Source organism: Ambystoma mexicanum, chromosome 1q (genome assembly GCF_040938575.1).
Source record: "Ambystoma mexicanum isolate Mex_15411 chromosome 1q, UKY_AmexF1_1, whole genome shotgun sequence".
Classification (NCBI taxonomy): Eukaryota; Metazoa; Chordata; class Amphibia; order Caudata; family Ambystomatidae; genus Ambystoma; species Ambystoma mexicanum.
The window spans coordinates 180,385,363-180,404,824 of NC_090922.1; the positions used below are offsets into that span (position 1 = coordinate 180,385,363).

At 48.0% G+C, this 19,462-nt stretch overlaps 1 long non-coding RNA gene and 6 other non-coding genes across 11 annotated transcripts in view; all 7 read left to right on the forward strand.

Annotated features, from left to right (window-relative positions):
* Nucleotides 1–19,462, forward strand: part of LOC138526320 (uncharacterized) — a 174,753-nt gene that overhangs the window by 17,562 nt on the left and 137,729 nt on the right. For 4 of the 5 annotated variants that reach the window (XR_011283556.1, XR_011283558.1, XR_011283555.1 and 1 more), the window contains exons 9-15: nt 1,321–1,368; nt 1,745–1,816; nt 2,858–2,925; nt 8,945–8,986; nt 9,787–9,852; nt 11,132–11,181; nt 11,475–11,581. This is a non-coding gene — a long non-coding RNA (uncharacterized lncRNA). Of the gene's footprint in view, nt 1–1,320; nt 1,369–1,726; nt 1,817–2,857; nt 2,926–8,944; nt 8,987–9,786; nt 9,853–11,131; nt 11,182–11,474; nt 11,582–19,462 lie in introns of all 5 variants that reach the window. The other variant, XR_011283557.1, reaches the window with a different exon arrangement.
* On the forward strand, nt 1,093–1,182 carry LOC138565478 (small nucleolar RNA SNORD88). Its single transcript, XR_011301343.1, has one exon. It is a non-coding gene; the product is annotated as a small nucleolar RNA SNORD88 (small nucleolar RNA).
* LOC138565475 (small nucleolar RNA SNORD88) lies at nt 1,415–1,503 on the forward strand. Its single transcript, XR_011301340.1, has one exon. It is a non-coding gene; the product is annotated as a small nucleolar RNA SNORD88 (small nucleolar RNA).
* Nucleotides 1,898–1,986, forward strand: LOC138565397 (small nucleolar RNA SNORD35). The gene has a single exon (XR_011301283.1). It is a non-coding gene; the product is annotated as a small nucleolar RNA SNORD35 (small nucleolar RNA).
* Nucleotides 9,046–9,116, forward strand: LOC138565423 (small nucleolar RNA SNORD50). The gene has a single exon (XR_011301303.1). It is a non-coding gene; the product is annotated as a small nucleolar RNA SNORD50 (small nucleolar RNA).
* LOC138565403 (small nucleolar RNA SNORD35) lies at nt 9,919–10,007 on the forward strand. Its single transcript, XR_011301287.1, has one exon. It is a non-coding gene; the product is annotated as a small nucleolar RNA SNORD35 (small nucleolar RNA).
* Nucleotides 11,221–11,301, forward strand: LOC138565382 (small nucleolar RNA Z195/SNORD33/SNORD32 family). The gene has a single exon (XR_011301269.1). It is a non-coding gene; the product is annotated as a small nucleolar RNA Z195/SNORD33/SNORD32 family (small nucleolar RNA).

Here is a 19,462-nt window from a genome sequence, read left to right on the forward strand (position 1 = left end):
GAGGTAAAAAATTCATGACTCTAAAATCAGTAGGCAGCGTTTATATTATCTGGTAGATTTGAAAGTGTACGTTTTTCAGGATAGAACATGGGGAAACTGTGGAACACATTAATGCCCCTCGGTTGCTTGCTCTATTCCACCATAACCATCGCCACAAACCAGGACCGGGGAGTGCTATCACGATCCCATTGCGGGCCCAGGGTGGCAGGTCAGGAGGAGGGGAGGCCCCTCTTCTAAATAGCGTAAATGCTGACTGGCCAAGATATCAACAGTACATTTTTTTCGAACGTTTCGGTAAGCACTGATTGTGTGAGAAACAGATGTCCCACAATGTTCATATGGTCGCCACGGTGTCGGGTGGTGTGACGGTTTTGTGGGCGGGACTACCCGATTGCTAGGCAGTGAATCTGTTTTCCATGTTCAGTCGGTGGTACTATAAAGCACTCGACGAGGCAAATCTCATTCTTTCTGGCTGGTTTGTGCGCGTGGCAGGAGGTGGTTTTGCGGCAATGGCTTGTGCACGTGGTTCCCACTTTGTTGTGATGGGTGAGTGTGCCCGAGTAGAGTATAGCAATTATGATCCGGGTTTGTAATGCGCGTTTTTGTGAAAATCAGTTGACCTTTTAAACTGCTTGTGGTGGTAGCCTAAAACCTCTGGTTTATGTAAAAATCGTGCTTTATTATTTTTTTGGGAGGGGATATCTGTTTCTAATCCGATTTGAAACGAGGATGGCGGGACAATTAATCTCGTGTGCCCAGTCCATTGTTTAGTGCCCAATCATCGGTAACGTCCTCATCCTTGCACTGTTTATCTAAAACGCCTGCATGGGTACGAATTGAGGCTGAATGTTTTTTTTTTTCGCTTATTCTCAATTGTGTTCCAGTTTTAAAGCTGGGCGGAGGGGGTCTAATATGTGAAACTTCCCTACCCACATTCTTCAGTCGATTCGTTGGTTGGTATTGAGTGGGACAGCTTCCTGAGTCCGACTCCAACACGCTTGCGCATATTTGAGTGCTGCGAAAAGTTTTTACGAGATCGATGTTAGCTCTGGGATCTCAAAATGCCATGTTAGATAAAAGCGCCTCTTAGATTTGTCCCCATGATGTCAGCACTGGGCTCTTAAAATAACATGCAGATAAAGGTGCCTCTCTGTGATTTGACACGCGGAGACTGAGGGACATTCGCTCTGGCTGTTTTCGCCATTTATAGTTGATGATGGCTACGCCCTTGAGGTGGGATAAGTTTTGGGTTTTAACGTGGTGGTATTTGCGAAGATACCTTGTTTACTACATTAAACCCAATGTATTTTTCCTCTCTAGGTGCGGAGGCGTTGCCGTTCACGAATACTACAACGTGCCTTTGCCCAAGTGAGTTTTTTAAACTTTACTTTTGAGGGTTGGGTGTAACTGTAATCGGTCCCCGTGATGTCAGCACTGGGCTCTAAACATTCCCATGTTGATGAAAGTGCCCCTCTGACTTGACATGCAGAGACTGAGGGACTGCATTGGGTATCTCGTTTGTATTGGGATACGGTTGCTCATGTAAAGGAAGTGATTGGCGCCTCGTAACTTTACATGCGGCGCATTTCAAATTACATTCACTATTTGCCAACCGTTGAGACTGAGCAAACGATATGGCCTGGCTTGTAAAATATTTTTTTTATATAACGCATGAAGCGGTTTGTATGCCAGTGAGCAGAGTTTTTGTTCTCGTTTTTAATTGTAGCCTTCGTTTTCATCCAAGGATACTCGAAATATGAGCCGTGTTTTCTGGACCGAAACGAGTGCGTTGGAATCTCATGGGGGTAGATTGAAGGTACGTTTCATCTGATATGCCAACACCGTACTCGGGAGCCATCCAAACTTTTTTTGTAACTACTTGTTGCTGTAGTGGCCAAGCACATGATGTTTATTCTCACGATGGTCTTCCTAGCCCCCTCAAGGGGCCCTGACGACAGTGCCACATGGCATAGCTGATGCTGGTCATTACCACCGTTTTTTGTAATTTAGAGGGATTTACTACACAAACCAGATTTAGTGGCCTCGACACCTAGGTATGTCAATGGCTTGTAATGCGATGAGAATGGGGTGGGGGTAGGTGTTGGAGGATGATTGAATAGGTCCCACACAGGTTTCGAAATTGATTTTTGTATGGACCATTGTGTTTACATCCCCTTTCAATCTCAAATACAGTTAATGTCACATTTACATGTTTGACCCGAGGTAGCTCCTGGTTTCAAGCTAACCAGGGTTTACTAGGGTAGCAGCAGCTGAGTAGCCTCCCCACCCCCAACTTCAAACCCTGCCACGGCCTGTGTATGTGAACATTTATGCTGTGGTTAACAAAGTAGGGTAAACGCTACCTTAACGATTGGTTACCATACTTCGTGGCTGCCGCACTTCCGGCTCATAAAACGTTCCCCTTTTTATATTCCTGCCATAAACTCCACTGACTCGCAGCTATATATGCTCACATTCCTTTAAATCGCACGTAACATATAGATTCCATGTACAGCATTGGTCTGTATGTACTGTCTGTAGCTCAAATCGGGTGGACCGCTTTGTGCTGTCAAGTTGCCCACCTCATTTGACCTACAGCAATGTGTCTTTTCACATCTGTAGCCCGTACCATGAAGCGTGACTTTGCAGGACTTGGAACCTACTATAATTCTGTATCGTGTACATGCAGTAGCCCCTGCACCTTGTGGAGTGGCGCTGCCAGACTATGCTCTCCAAGATCCAACTTCATGTTGTAACCTTATGCAGTCATTCACCTTGTAGGTGCCATTTCACACTGGTGCCTGAATGTTTGGTGCGCTGCTATAAACGTTAAAATAGATGTATCCCTTTATTTCAGACTCAGATACCCATGGAGACACTGATCCAATGCTAGGAGAAAATGACAATCGTGCCCCTTCTTTGCAGGTATGGCATTGGCGTTAATGGAACTAGCCTTTAATAGCCTTGTCAATGACGCTGATATTACCTACATTGTTTGATTGTTTCTCCAGCATTGGATCTTTCATGGATTCACATGCTTAGAATATTCCCCGTCGTCAGGCTGGGAATCCCCGGTATATTATATAGACCCTTTCCCGTAGGAAAACTTTTTCGACGCTTATGCGTCCTATCCACCTCGTTTTGTATCATGCGTGCCCGTACCGTCAGGACGTCATGATATAAATACAGGCGCGCTCCCTCAGATTTCAACCTTCTTTCAAAGTAGTGGGATCCTCGTGATTACTACTAGTGGAAACTAGGTTGTTTTTTCTGTTTCGCTTCGGCGACGTTCAAATTCTGGAGAATTATGTCTGGAAAAGCGTTATTTCGCCCTTGTGCAACATGTGGCCTCAAAAAAGTTTATGAAGGAGATGGCCACATGGACTGTATCTACTGTCTCCACCCGCACCACACGGCGGATACATGTGAGATATGCCAGGGTTTCTCCCGAAAAACCCTTAAGGACCGTAAAAGAAGGCTGGTCGACTGGCTTAATGACGGATCGGGTGCCTACCCGGCTTCGGAAGTTGGCTCCACGGCCTCCAGGAGCAAGTCGGAACCTCCATCGAAAAAGGTACGGCCAGTGGAAATCCGCACTGAGGACAAGCATAAGGGGAAGCATGCTGGATCTTCCTCATCACATAAAAAGCCCTCCTCCTCCTCATCATCTAAGACGGAGAGGCAAGCGCTGTCAAAATCCTCCTCAGGGGACCGTCCCAGGTCTTCCATGAGTCGAGATGCTTCAGCCGGGAAGTCGGCATCGAAATCGGCGACGAAGTCTAAGGGCTCGACGACGACTTGCTCGTCGACCTCGGTGTCATTGACGATGCCTATTACCGTTCAGGCAGCAGCGGTTGGGATTCCTTCGTCGACGGAGACTCAGTCTATGGCTTGGCTGCCAGAGGTCTATGACCCGATCCCCCCTGAAGTCTTACTGCAGCCAGACACGGCCTGCTCGGCGGAAGGAGAGGGTGACACGGTTATGCAGCCATCGGATTTAGGCTTACGGCCTTCCACGTCGGCGACGAGTGCGAGTGGGGGTATGGTACCTATATCATCCACGTTACTGACCCCCCCCCCCCCCAGACGGTTTTGTCTCTGGATGTGCTTAATACTCTTCAGAAGCTCCTGCAGCGGCTGGATACGCAGATCCCTCAACCTGGGACGTCATTGTCACTTTTTTCTGTACCTTCTGTCGACGAGCAAACTTGTACGGCTCGCTCAACGACTAAACACCCATCGGCTCCCCAGGCGGTAAAAGATCGTCCTCGAGCTCAGGAGGAGGGTGAGTTGTCGGAGTCCGACTCTATACTGGGTGACTCAGGGTCAGACATCTCCCTGTCACCGTCGAGGGACCCAACATGGAGTTCGGATGTAGAGGTAGAGTCTACGAGGAGCCAGACACGGCCATCTCCCCCGGATGATGTGGGAGCCTTCCATGCAATGATGGGAAAAGCTTGTTCCGAGTTCGGCTTGATTCCTGAGGAGCAGAAGAAAGACTGTTTCCTTTTTGACCATATGGGTCAAAGGAGAAAATCGGTATTTGCCATCCCAATTCTGGACCACGTGTGGCAAGAAGGTCTCAAGACGATGCGCCATCTGTTCTCGGAGCCAGCTATAAAGGGACGGATTGAGAAAAAGTTTAAAGCTCCGGAGTCCACTCCAAAATGTCTAACATCAGTCTCTGTCTGACTCGGTGGTGTCGGCAGCAGCGGCTAGGAAGGCCAGGGTACAGCAAAAATGTTCAACGCCACCGGAAAGCGAAGCTAGGAGGCAGGACGCCTTTGGAAAAAAGGTACTCTCGGTCGGAGCGACGACAGTAAGAGCAGCCAATTCCTTAGCGATCGTGTCACGATATGATAGAGAAATGTGGCACAAACTAGCCCCTATCCTAGAACACCTGCCAGACGAACACCGGAAAGCAGCTATGTTACTGGTGCGTGATGGCGAAGAGGCCTCGAACCACGCAATTAATATCGCAGTTGACCTAGCAGAGTCTGGCTTCAAACAAATCAACCATGGAGTAGTGCTTCGTCGACAAGCGTGGCTCAAATGTACTACTTTCCGTTCTGAAGTCCAGTACAAAGTCCTTGACATGCCATGTGAAGGGGAACACCTGTTTGGCGAAAAAGTTGATGAAGCGTTGAAGGGGATGAAAGAAGACACGGATACTGCTAGGTCCCTCGGCGCCCTTCAAACGGGTAGAAACTTTCGCTCTTTTCGCCCCTTTAGGGGTGCTTCTGGAAACTCCCGCTTTGGAGCCTCGAGGGACCGTGGATTTAACAGGCCCTCGTACTCTTCACAAGGGTTCAGACGAGCGTCCCAGTCGGCACGTAGAAGCAGGGACTATCAAGCCTCCAGGCGGCGAGGCTCGGGTCCGTCGTCGACGAAGAACAAGCAAACCAGCAACCAATGACGGCCTTCGGAACGTCCTGGGGGGACGAGTCTCATCACTTCGACCGATGGAAATGCATCACCACAGATCGATGGGTTCTAGACACGATTCGCATGGGTCATGCGCTACAATTCAAAGACAAGCCTCCGCGTCTTCCGCCTGTATTCTCGACACAGCCCCACCTCCGAATCCTACGACAAGAGGCGGCGCTTATATTGCGAAAAGGGGCGGTAGAGAAAGTTCCTGTGGCACAGGAAGGACAAGGAGTTTATTCCCGGTTCTTCGTTGTCAAGAAGCCAAACGGCAAATGGAGGCCCATTCTCGACCTGAGGGTACTCAACAAATGGCTAAAGAGCCTAAAATTCAAAATGCTAAAGCTCCAAGAGGTTATCAGGTCGGTGCAACCCATGGATTATCTATCGTCACTAGACCTTCAAGACGCTTATTTTCACATCCCAATACGCCCACGACACAGGAGATATTTAAGGTTCGTCGTCGGGAGAAAGCATTTTCAGTTCAAGGTCCTCCCGTTTGGGCTAAAGTCCTCCCCCAGGACGTTCACCAAGTGCTTGGCCCCTATAGCGGCCCATTTAAGGAAGGATGATCACCATGTCTATCCATATCTAGACTGGCTGGTCAGAGGTTCGTCCAGGGAACAAACACGAGACAGTCTAAGGGCCACAATGTCCCTCTTACAGGAACTGGGCTTCGCAATAAACTTCAACAAGTCCTCCGTAGAGCCTTCGAGGACCTTGGTCTTTCTAGGAGCGGAGTTTCATACACACACAAGCCTGGTGAGACCATCCAGCGAAAGAATTCAGAAACTTCAAAGCAAGGCGTCGGAATGGAGAGGCGGTACCAAGGTTTCAGTGCGCAAGTACATGTCCATGCTAGGGACCATGTCGTCCTGCATTCCGTTGATAAACAACTGCCGTCTGTTTATGAGGCCTTGCCAGGAATTTCTAGCGGACCGTTGGGCGCAGAGCCGAGGTCGCTGGTCCGACAGACTGGTCGTCGACGAACAACTAGTTCAAGCACTCTGCTGGTGGAGAGTGTCTACTCATCTAACGAAAGGAATGCCTCTACTGGAACCAGAGTTCCAAAAGACGGTGGTGACGGATGCATCGCTGAGCGGATGGGGAGCTCATCTGGATACGTTACAGGTACAAGGCCAGTGGTCGTTGCAGGAGTCCTCCCTGCATATCAACCTGCTAGAACTGAGAGCAGTGCGATGGGCTCTAAAATCTTTTCTTCCTCAACTGAGGGACTCAGTGGTGTTCTACTTGAGAAAACAAGGAGGGACACGTTCCAGGTCCCTATCGACGGAGGCACAGAAAATCTGGCATTGGGCCCTGCAACACAACATGCAAATCTTAGCGTTCCACCTGCCAGGCGTGAGAAATGTGGAAGCCGATGCCCTCAGCAGAGAAATGAACCAAGTTCACGAATGGGTGCTGAACGACCAACAAGTATTCAAGAAATGGGGACATCCTTCCGTAGACTTGTTTGCGACGAAGAACAGGAAATGCCATCAGTACGCAAGCAGATGGCCTCAGCAGGGCTCACTGGGGGATGCGTTCTCCTTCCCATGGACGAACAAATTCCTGTACGCATTCCCTCCATTTCCCCTTGTCCGGAGGACGTTGCAATGGATCCTCAGGTACCCATGTCGGGTAATTCTGGTGGCCCCGTACTGGGCCAGACAGGCGTGGTTTTCAGACCTGCTACACTTAGCGGTGGCGGAACCAATGAGATTCCAGAAGACCCCCGACCTTCTGTCTCGACAAGAGGGTGTCGTTTGGCATCACGACCCGGACAGCCTCAAGTTGACGGCCTGGCTCCTGACTTCGCCGAATTTGGTCGGCTAACGATTCCGGAGGACTGTCGGCGTATCCTGCAAGCGGCAAGAGCACCTTCCACAAACGCCTCATACGCGTACAAATGGAAAAGTTTCTGTCAATGGTGCGAGGATCAACCAGGTTTGGCCCCGCAATCGATTAAGCCGGAACAGCTCCTTCCATACTTGCTGTTCTTAGCTCAAAAGGGCCTGTCGGTATCGTCAATAAAAGTACATCTGGCAGCCATTTCCAGGTTTACTCGTCAACGGCATTCGGCACCATTGTTCAGCGACCGCCTGATTAAGCACTTCCTTAAAGGCCTCTTTCGGAGTTTCCCTCCAGAGACGAAATTTCCGCCGGAGTGGAGCCTCAATCTGGTCTTAACTTCTCTTATGAAGCCTCCTTTTGAACCAATGTCATCATCGTCTCTAAAGTTTTTGTCATGGAAATTGGCCTTCCTGGTGGCCATCACTTCAGCCCGACGTATTTCAGAAGTTCAGGCTCTGATGGTAGACCCACCATACTTACGATTTTTCAAGAACAAGGTAGTCCTAGCCACTAACCCACAGTTCATACCAAAAGCTCCTTCGGTGTTCCATAAACACTCCTCTATTGTGTTGCCTACGTTTTTTCCGGAGCCATGCTCGGGAGCGGAGCGCATGTTACACACATTGGATGTAAAAAGGGCTCTCAGGTTTTATCTTCATCGTACGCAACCGTTCAGAGAAACGAGACAGCTGTTCGTGGCCTATGGTTTGGGTGCTAGAGGAAAAGCCATTTCAAAGCAAGGCCTGGCAAGATGGGTGTCATCTACCATTTCGTACTGCCATTCCAGGGAAGCCTCTTCTACGACGGCCAAGAGCTCATTCAACTAGAGCAGCGGCATCGTCGACGGCACTGTGGGCCGGAGTCCCTCTGGGGGACATCTGCATGGCGGCTACCTGGGCGGCTACACACACCTTTACCCGCCATTACTGCCTGTCGCAGCAACATGCCGAAGATACCCGGATGGGACAGGCGGTGCTCCGACACCTATTCCAATAAGGTAAGCCCCGGCTGAGGGGTTGCATCCTGTGGAATTTATGACTGTATGTGGTTCGTTTTCCTATGTTAACAATTTCTAATGTATACATGATCATAGGGAACGGGCTTTGCGAAGAAAGTATATGGGTTTGCATGCACGCCTCCTCTTTGGGGGTGGTACTGCTATGTAATCTATTCTAAGCATGTGAATCCATGAAAGGTCCAATGCTGGAGAAGGGAATAGTTTCTTACCTGTAACTCCATTTCTTCAGCATTGGTATCTTTCATGGATTCACATGCGCCCACCTGCCCCCCTGAACATGCAAACCGGTTCCCCCACTACTTTGGGGGCCGAAATCTGAGGGAGCGCGGGGGCGGGGCCTGTATTTATATCATGACGTCCTGACGGTACGGGCACGCATGATACAAAACGAGGTGGATAGGACGCATAAGCGTCGAAAAAGTTTTCCTACGGGAAAGGGTCTATATAATATACCAGGGATTCCCAGCCTGACGACGGGGAATATTCTAAGCATGTGAATCCATGAAAGATACCAATGCTGGAGAAATGGAGTTACAGGTAAACTATTCCCATATGAAACACGTCTAGATGACTGACATGCTGAATAGAACTGATTGCCTTCTGAGCCAAAGCTTGTTTTAATATATACTTTATTTTATTGTACAGTGAGCCTGCATCGGTACAGTCTGCGACTGCAATCCACACCAGGTACAAGCTGATTAATTGATTTACTCGTTTTAATTGAATTCCCAATACTTGCGCAAGGTGGCCTATGATGAGTCTATCCCGAACCTGATTTCTATTGATGAACAAACTCTATGGATCTGACTGCTGAGCTCCTTGCTTTTAGTGGGGTGACCCGTATGTGGCTATGGAGTTTGCTGGGTAGGAGTATTGTATTCTCCCCATTCGTATGGCCTCACCGTGCTTGGACTGCCCTCGGTGACCGTAGTCAATGTAATGTGCTGGAGTTCTAAAAGTTTTAGATTGTGATTGTGTGCTTTTTCGACGGTTTACGGCTTGGGTGGCTGGGTCTTTTTAAGTGTGGACTGTGCTGCTAGACCGGATGAGCATAGCCATAGCTGCATTCTAAGGTGTGTGCGTCATGTGTCCAGTGTAAGGCTTCGATCATCTTCAGTGATGTATGGTGGGCGAGGACCTTGCTATATGATGGAGGCCTTGGTTTAGGGGCCTTTCACAGTACAGTAGGATTCACAATATAAGATATGGGGATATATTTGAGGACCCTGTACAGTAGGAGGTGTGGCTTTCACAAACAAATTTGGGTATAGGGGAAAACACCTAAGTGAGCCCTGTATAATGGGGGAGAGGTCTAGGTTTCTCAATACAATATAGGGATAGACTTCAGTCCTGTGTAGTGGGAGAGGCCTCAGGACTTTTATGCTCTCAATAACCCACGACTGGTTTTACTCATGCAGGCTTAAACGCACGAGTTGTACTGTGCTGCAGCCGTTCTCATTGTAATTCTCAATTGCTCTTTCCTTAAGGGTAAACATGTAGCTGCACCGGATTCTACCTTTGCTGCAACACTGCTGACGTTGGCACCTATGGAGGTAAGATGCTTGGCTAAGATGGTGGCTTAGACTTTGGGGGCAATCTATTTGCATGGGTTCGGTTCAGGCAAATGATGCATCTTCTCACGATGGTCTTCCTAGTCCACCCAGTGGCCTTTGACGACAGTGCCTCATGGCTTCACTGATGCCTGCCTCAGCTGAACTAGGTTCTCAAACAACCACTTTTTAATACTGACCACTGAGTGCACCATTTTTAGTTATTGGTGGAATGCGAAGCACTGGGAAGAACATTAATTTTTGTGGGTCGATCTTGCTAGGAGTTGCCAGGGCTAACCATATGTACATTTGTATCCAATGCCCCAAATCCTTGGTCCTACACCCCACGGTTTCATATTTAGAAACCTGCATAGTGATTCTACTTGTGTAAAGCCCCTCTGCATTTACTGAATGCGCCCTATAGTATTGCACACCTAGAAAACTTGTCTGCACAATTTCCCCAGCAGTGCTTTGGAAGACTGCAAGTCTTCTTTATTCCCTTACAATTGTGTTGCATAATGTAAATATCGACTCATTGGTGGCATTTATAACGTGCCTACAGACCTGTTTCAGTGAGTTACCCTGATTTTGAATGTTGCAACCAGTAGATGCATTTTGCACCCTGTTGCAAGGTTATTTGTTTAGTTTTAAAGTATCACTAGTCTGGCTTTTCAGAAGTTGCAGCCTAATTGACCATCTGAGGTGGCGTGGCATGCACCACCAAATAATTCCCCTGCCACCTTGAGTGTCGGTGTCCTAGACTGGCCATGCTGCAATAAGTTCCAGCTCTGATCACCCTCCTATGGTTGACCAATTGGGCTAAGGTGGGAAGTTGCCTCAAGTCGATGGTTATGCTTTACCTGGTGACAAATGCCACCTAATCCTGACTGGCTTGGAATTTTGCTACCATGTCCATTTTGCTAGCTACCATAACGCTCTGGTAACGCGGAGGTTTGGTGCACTTGTGACTGACTTAAATGTCATGGGGTACCTGTGCGCATGTTAGAGATGCAGGTCCTGTTAAATTAGTTGGGTATAATCAGGGACTCTGGGGATAAACATTAAGGGAAATCCGGTTCATTTGGGCTCCTTAATTGAGAATCAAGGCCATGTGTTTGGTGTGGTAGCACGCTAGATTAGAAAGTGCATGTCCAAGTAACTCATACTCCCAGCGCACACATCTCCAGGGTGCAAGAAACTACACGAGTTGTCTTGGGTGTACATGTTTTAGGATGGGACACTCTCCAAATGTTTTACCATCTTTTATTTTTCTCTTCTGCAGATGTCCTAGAAGGCTGTTTGGTTATGTAATGCTTTGGCGCCAATATTTTGGTAAGCTTTGCTTTGGAATTCTGTTCTCTTCATTCCATGGTGGTCTATGATGTGGAAAAACGTCTAGTTCGAGTCTCGCGACCATGAGATACATGTACATGCACTACCATCTGAGACCTAATAGGACCATGTGAACACCTTTTGGCTTATCGTAAGAGCATGTGATGGCTGCTGTCTGCTTACAAGTTATCACTATTGCTAGGCAAGATGTCATTTTGTGCTACACTGGGAAGTACGTAAAAAGGCTGTGGTTATGTAACGGATTGCTTTGACCAAGTTTTTTTTCCTTTCAGAAGCAGAGCGTGAAAATTCTCCAGTGATAAGAAGCCAATTCAAATGTTTGCTTAAATCTGCGTTGGCAAAATAAAGATTACTTTTGATTCTGTCATGGTCCATCGTTGTAAGTGCCCGCATTCATAATGGTGGTACCTTGGGTACTATCTGCCACTTTGAACTGGTATCCGCGACTGCATTTTTTGGTTGTGCTGGGAGTACTTTTTAGCCTATTTTACCGGCAGGAATTACTTCGAAAATTGGGGTTCCCATCTCTCCATGTACTTGTGCCTACCCTCACTATTTAATCCCTTACCCCTGAGGTTTTTTAAATAAATCCCTGTCAGTGTAACAAAATACCGAACAGATGTTTGATTTCGAATGCAACAGGCACGTCACGCCCATCTTATAAAGCAACTCAAATTCAGGGTCCATGTGCAAATGTGACATTTCCCCAATATCCTATTCATGTAAGATGTCAGCCGACACGTGTTAAACTGGTTTATACAAAATAAGGTGTGTGTGATATATATATATATATATATATATATATATATATATATGGCGAAACGCGTTAGCTAGCCTCCCTGCTACTGGGAAGACGTTTTTATTGTAAAATTTATTGAATTAAAATTTGAATTGATGGCAGTGCAGTCCTTCGCTGTTGGCCTTCCCTGGGTTGGATCTTTGGACAAGCTATTGCTGCAGGATATTTTTGGGATTTCGTTGGTGATGGGAGTGCAGCTTCCTAAGAGGACCATGCAGTGTTTGCTGCCTTCTTTCTCATATATATATAGCGTTGTCAGATTAGGTGCTGTAAAGCCATTGAACCAGTTGGCCTTAGCCAAGTGTAAGGGCTGGATCCCTACAGAGCTGATGCTGTCCCGATGCTAGTATTCCTGTAACTAGCTCTCGCCTCAGAATTGCTCCTTGGTGGGGTTGACCGAATTTTGGTTACCCTATTGACAAGTTTAGTTTTGAAACGCCATGGATGCAATTTTCAAGACTTGCCATTCAATGGATTTAACAATGAACTTTTGCGGGTTACGAACTAGATGGCGGGCTGTACATGCGGAACATGGTTTTCGGGTGGCAACTGCTCAGTGGCATTTCATTCTGGTTTTGTCATTTTACAAGGCATAGCAGCACCAGCCCTTGCTACTAGTAATCCATTCTCCCCATCCTATAAAGCCATGCTGGTTTCTGCACAATTTGTTTAATTTAATGCAACCTTATCTAACCACTTATGTTTGTCAGTCTGAGTTAACCCGTTTAAGTGTAGGCTTCTAGCATGTCTTGCTCCCACAAATATGGCTTTTTTATATATTGTATGGGTTTTGGATTCCTTGGATGAAGGCAGCTTCCAAAACCAGGGATGACTACTGTCCTCTTGCTATTAAAAACAATGGATCATTCGTTGGGCACTATAGAATACATACATGATTTATATCTGGCTTGTACAAACTCGAGGGCTGGAACCAGTTCGCCTTGCGTTTCGTATTTGCATACAGTGAATGATTCTAAATGTATCTGTTCTCATGAATATTGAAGGTTATCTTGAACACCAAAATTCTGGCCTTCGCGGCCCGGAGTGGGACAATCTTCCTTAAGGGGGCACTTTTCACAAAGCTGGAATCGGTGGAGCTGCTTGGGGTGGCTTACGTATTGGTATAGTTGCCTTTGTGGGAGGCGGCCCCTAGATGCACCTGTACTGACTTGCCTGGTCTTGTGCCAATTGATTTTATTGTGGTGGAGGACCAGAGGGGGTGAAGTAGGTTAGATGGAGGGGTATCTGCAAGTGAATCACTAGACTTTTTGACGATTGTTTTGCTAGTGGGGAATTACTAGTATGGTGGTAATAGGTGGGGGCGCGAGGGTCAGTGCCGATATTGCTGAGATTTTTTAATTGCCCTATAGCTAAGCCGTGGGGGATAGATTATCAGTAGAAAAGGCAAATGGGTGGTGGCGGGGGTCGTCATTGGACGTTACTTCTGCCTTGCTGAAGTATAGCTTGGCCATCAAGTTCAGTAGCTTGCACTGCGCTTTAGGAGGCATGAGCACATCTGGGATGGTGGGGGGGGGGGGGGCGCAAAGGCTGAGTGAAAGGCCAGTTTAGGAGTTTGATGGAGCTGTTGGGTGTGACTTGGTAGGGTGGTGCCATGCGTGATTTGCCCAACACCAGATTGAGGTGGGTTGTGATCTTATCTCGAGGTAGTTACCTTGAGGGGTGGGGCATGAGCATTCTGAAGATATTTGTGGCTATGCATTTATGTCTTCAAAGGTGGTTTAGGCTTATCTGTTGCCGTTCTCCCAGGCAGGGGTCTGCAACCTTTGGCTCCCAGATGTGTTTGGACTACCATTCCCATCCGGCCTGTACAGCATAGTCAATGTCAGGAGATCATGGGAGTTGTAGTCCGGAACATCTGGAGAGCCATAGGTTGCAGACCCCTGCCCCAGGTCATTCTAATTGTGAAGAAGGGAGCTAGCATGGTCCCACCCTGACCTCCTACACCATACGCATAGGGTTCCATGCAACATTATATTGTCTTGATGGTGTTGAATGTATTGCATTCATCACTTTATTCCCCACCCCGTTCTGTTCCGGTTTTCTCCCTTTTTTGTTTCACCGCGAGACAGGACAGCAGTTCATAGTAACATTCACGGCAGACTATGCGTCTTTTTCTTCAGCAGCAGGTCCAATGGATAGTGGTCCACAGAAAGGGTAGTCTTTACCATCAGCATTAACGGCTCACAGGCAAGCTTTGGGTGTCCTGCCACTAATGGGTCTAGGGCTACACTGGTATGACACAGACCAATGCTCATTACCATGCAGCGGTGCTAACGCTCCATGTGTGAATCCCGGATTTCTCCAGAAGCAATTTTGTCTATCTTCACTTTTTACCCAAGCACAGCCTTCAGCTGCACTCCACTGGGCTTTAGCGCATTGTTAACGGACCAACTTGTCACGTCCTTCTAGATGTCTACTGAGAAACGTTATTTCTTAGTCATTTGACCTTGCTGTCTTACCATTGTGCGTACTATTCGGTAACCTGCAACAGCATCGCTGTTTCATTCCCCTAGACACCCCCGAAGTAATTTTTAATTGTACAATGTGTCTTGGAAAATGCTGACTGCTTATTACCAAGCCCTACTATATGTGGCTCATGGCTGTGACCAGTGTCTAGAGTGTGCCACAAGCTCTTGTCTGTTGCTTTGGCCATTTTGTCCCTTGTCATTCCTGGGCTGGAATTTCCTTTTGGCCATGCAGTTTCCTGTAAAAGCTTTTGTAGGTTGCTGAGGTCACTTGTGTGGTTAGCCACGAAGTGACTTTCTGGTCCCAATCCACTATACAGGTGTGTTTTGTGCACAAGAGCATGTGAACCCCACTGGACCCTAATGGGAACACTGCTGGTATGCATGGGAGCATATCTTGCCATTGGGGGGCTGGGTGCAAGCACTCCTGATAAAAATTGGTCCTGCATCCATTCCAGCAACAGATTCGAACCCCGAAAAGACGAAAAAAGGACGATACTGAGAACGCACTGAAGAGGGCTGGTACCTGAATCCTACTGTCGCAGTTGAGCCCAGCTTTGCTTGCGCATGAGCGCCAAAGACGTGACGCTGCTTGAACCAATAACATCCGACATCCTGGTAACCATGCAACTAAGCATGTTGCTGGGCCATCCAGTGCGCCTTCAAGCTAAAACGTTTTTGCATTTTGATAAGGAATCCCAGTTGGTCCAACAAAGCACCCTTGTGAATTTTGACGTCCTTTATCTTTGGCCCACTAGATAGTAGGCTGTCATACTTCAACCAGTGTAATGGTTGCACTGTGCACTGGAAACCGACAGAAAATCATGCCTCTGATTGCATCTGGACCAAAGCTTACGCATAGGTTCATTTTGGCTTTCCTTTGGCTTGGGTAGTAAGTCGGGAACAGCTTTGTTCACCATAGCAGATCTCGCCTCCCTTTTGGAATCGGTTTCGCCCCTTCAGAATTAACCTGATTCCTGGCCCTAAGTACCAGGAAAGTTGCTGTATCTCTAATGCCATAGGCTTGGTTTCTGTATTTTGCTCTTTGCATTTGAATCCCCATGCAAAAGTTGTGCAGCTAAGTTCCCCTCATTGCCTATTGGGGCTGATTTTATACCATCCCATAAGTTTGGCTGCCACCACTGCCTGAGGAGCTACACCAGCTGCATCAATGATTCCAGAATATTGTTCAAAGCTTTGTTCTTGGGTGCTCAAGATATTCTGCTGGATTTTCAGTCTCTATGCCTTTAGCCAGCCAGTAGGGGGTTCTTTGGTGGGCCGGTTGGAGTGCACTTTTAGCAGAGTGAAGGTATCTGCAGCAAGAGCTGCTGTCGCCAACTGGTTGAGAGATGCACATGTGGGGTGGTAGTCTTATGACATGTAGTCCTTGGAACTTGGGGTCTTGCATTTCGGAAACATATTTAACAAGCCTTGGCACTCCATGGTGCATGTACTGTGACCAAGGTGTTTCCGGGGAGTTTGCTGAGTGGGAAGGTGCTGGTAGTTGCAGGGGAGCACCAGAACCCTTCACCAGTGCAGGAGTAGCTGGTGGATATTGACATGGAAGATCTGTGCAGGTGAGTGCATGCCACTCATGTGACTTAGCTGGGTGGACGGGTGATGGGACAGTGGTTGGGTGGAATCCAGATTAGCTGTGGATCCCAGCACTCCACGCTTAACGTAGTGCTGATTGGCTGTATTGTGAAAGTGCAGAATGTTGGCACTATGTCGGTTGTACTGAATTCTCATGGGCTGGGACCAATAGGTTGAGTTTTTGCTCATGATGCTTCTCTTGGGTATCTTTCAGGGCTCTGCTTTAGATGTGCACTGTTTTGGTAGCTTCCGTGTACCTGTCCAGATGGCTATCCCATGCACTTTAATGCCATGTGCAGGTTTAGTTTGTCAGTCTGATGTGCCTTCCTATGGAAAGTGTTTAGGCGACTCCTTAGTATAATGGTGCCATTCATCCAGAAACATGCAGCCTTTGTATGAGTTGTATGTTAACCTAAAGTGAGCTGGACCATTCTAACAAGTTATGGGTTACTACAGAACCAGGTCTGCACTTCACTCTGTCTGCTCAGGGCACTACTAGTGTCCTGTGTCTTGCAGGGCTGGTTTGGCTCATAGCTGACTAACACCATCTCTGCTCCTCCAGTACAGTCACAGGTGTTCACCTGACTGCTTATTCACAGCCTATATATCCCTATTACCCTACCCACAATACATAGCAGGGCCCTGCTATGTCCCCTACCCAATAATATATCGTGTACCATACATTGTCCACACAATGGAATGAGATGGACCTTTATGAATTTTGGAAGAAATTACATTTTATTAGAAAAACATATGGTCTCTTTCGTCATATTGGGCAGTCCCCGCCCTGCTCAGGCCTGAAGTATGGCTGGGCCAAAATAGCCTTTCCCGTGTGGCTCTGCCAATCCTGCACATAGTCCAATTCCAAACCGGTGAGACCTTCTCACTTCCATTTCTGCTCTTGGGAGAACAGCCCACCCTGGTATCCAACTGCCAGTTAAGTCACTAGTCAATGGAGCAAACAAGGCCACTGCATCAGTTGAGTCCCAACCGTCCCTATTATCAGTGCCAGTATGCCCCATCTTGGCGGATGTAGCCAATGGTTTTAGCTCGTGAAAAGACTGCAGTGTGCTCCTTTTCTAGGAGCATCCTTGTAACTCTACCATGCTTTGGGGCTGGCCCCTGTGACCCGCAAGCATTAGTTACATTTCTCATACCATCACAAACTATGTACATCTTGCCTTTGACAGCACTAAGTTGAAGGTATCCATACTGGCATCTGACGGGATGAACCCTATCTTTAGCAAAGTCCACCAGGTCTGCACAATCGGGTGCCTGGCAAAAGCCAGCCCTTCCTGCTTCATAATTCATTTCATATTTGTATTGACCCGTTTCCTAGACTTTTTCCATGTCTGTTGGACCCAGCTCCCTGCCACACACTCCTTTGGAGCATTTCTGACCATGCTTTTTCTTTCTCGAAGCATCTGCCCTAAAATTCTAATGCCATCCTGCATCTCCTTAAGTAACTGATCCCTTCCCAAATAAGCACACCATGGGGAGAAAAGCATGCCATCGCCTGCATGTTGTGACTAGTCAGACGAGCTCGGTGTCTGTGGGCCCCTCGCCTAGGCCCTGCTCGGGTTATCTTTCTGCCCAGGTGGTGAAAGAATGGCCAATGACCCAGACTGTCCGACCCGCTGGAACGGAAACAAATACCCTATTGTAAAGCACGCCCATTCCATTTCACCCGACGCCCACGTCCCAGCCTTCCTTGCTCCTCACATGCCCTCTCAATGGGGATATACAACTTATAACGATCTGACTTCATAACCATCTTCTGAGTGGCTGACCCTGGCATACCTGCCTGTAATGCTTTTGTTGCTGGCCATTTTCTGAACCCATGTGAAGACTATCCTTTCCCATGACATCCTACTTTCTTCAATGTTGCTGCCAACACCCTGTGGAATTGGTCAAAGGGACCTATCCTCGTGAACCAGGAGGTACCTACCCCTGCTGGCCTACCCAATATCTACTGAGTAACCAGATGGGGAAGCTGTCTGATCTGTAACATCACATAGCCACCTTTCCCACTTGATCTCTTTGACTTTCTCACTCTTATACTGACACCCCTGTGTGTAAATGTGACATACCCACTGCCCTTCCACGCTCGCCTTTCCCAGTAGGGACCAGCCCACTTACCTGAAGTGCCCCAAAAATACCACTGCAATTGTGGCCCTGAAGAGCCTGACCTCAAACCCATTGGCGCAAATCACCCTCTTGGCACCCAGTGGCCTCTTCAGCACCGTCGGCTTACAGCCATCCTTGTGCCTTTCCAGTTTCCTTTCATTGCAGCCCCTAGTGGGGTCCCCTGCATATCCAAGTCCTAATCCAACCTGGTGCCCTGTAGCGCTTGTGCTATTCTACTATTGTCCCTGTATTTCCAAAGCACGGCCCTTTTTTGGGGAACCTTTCCATAGTTACTGCCGCTAACAAGGAAAATACCTTGTCCAGTTCAATAGTCTTCTTAGCTCTTCTTTCTTCTCCTTAGTTACTTCAGGTCCCATGTCTATTGACAGTATTGAAAACAAATCAATCCCTAGCCCAAATACGCTCCTTCACCTCTCTAGGGGTGTACATGACTGAAGACCTACCCGAATAACAGTGGGGCAGTAGTGGCTCTTCACCCCAATGATGCCGGTGGGGGCCCTACTGGCATGTCCACTGCTGGCCCAGAAAGACGAGGCACTTGAGGTGGAACTCCAGCACTGCCCGCCTCCTTGTGTCTCTGCAAAAGCAGCCAGCACCACTGGTTGTTCCCAGTTCCCTTGGCCCCCTTGCATGTGTCCTGCAGCCCTTGCTGACCCCCCCCCCCTGGCTTCGGTCATAACCCTTTCTTTTTGCCCATTCCTTGCTCTGGTTGTGTGCCTCAACCTCTTGCCCTAATTGGCCTGGTGCCCTGACTGCCCCAGGCAAGCACCCTTGCGCTGAATTATGTGCTACCACAGGTACTTCATGCGCCCCTTATATGGGATGCCCCACTGACCACCTGCAAAACCTGCCCTATAGGCGACAAAGGCACAGTGACATCAGACGTGTTTACTTCAACTGTGACCACCTCCCCATTTGTTTTCCTTGGCGCCCTCCTTTTTCTTGAGTTCCCCTGACTGGCTCATGGACAGCCTGAGTGACAACTGGCTATCAGAGGTTCCCTCACTGCTGTTGAGCAAGTTTGGCAACCCCTGGCTGGATAATGTAAAATAAGTCTTATAACCAAGTTCTGTTTCCCTCTTACCTCTGAAGCGCTTTGAGGCACTTCACCTGTGTATAATGTCCTTACACATAAACCATACCCATGGCGCCCTCCACGCACCTTTGCCCAGTCACGAAAATTCAGCCCCCACCTGTTAACTCAGTCTCCTTCACCCCAACTCTTTTACATGCT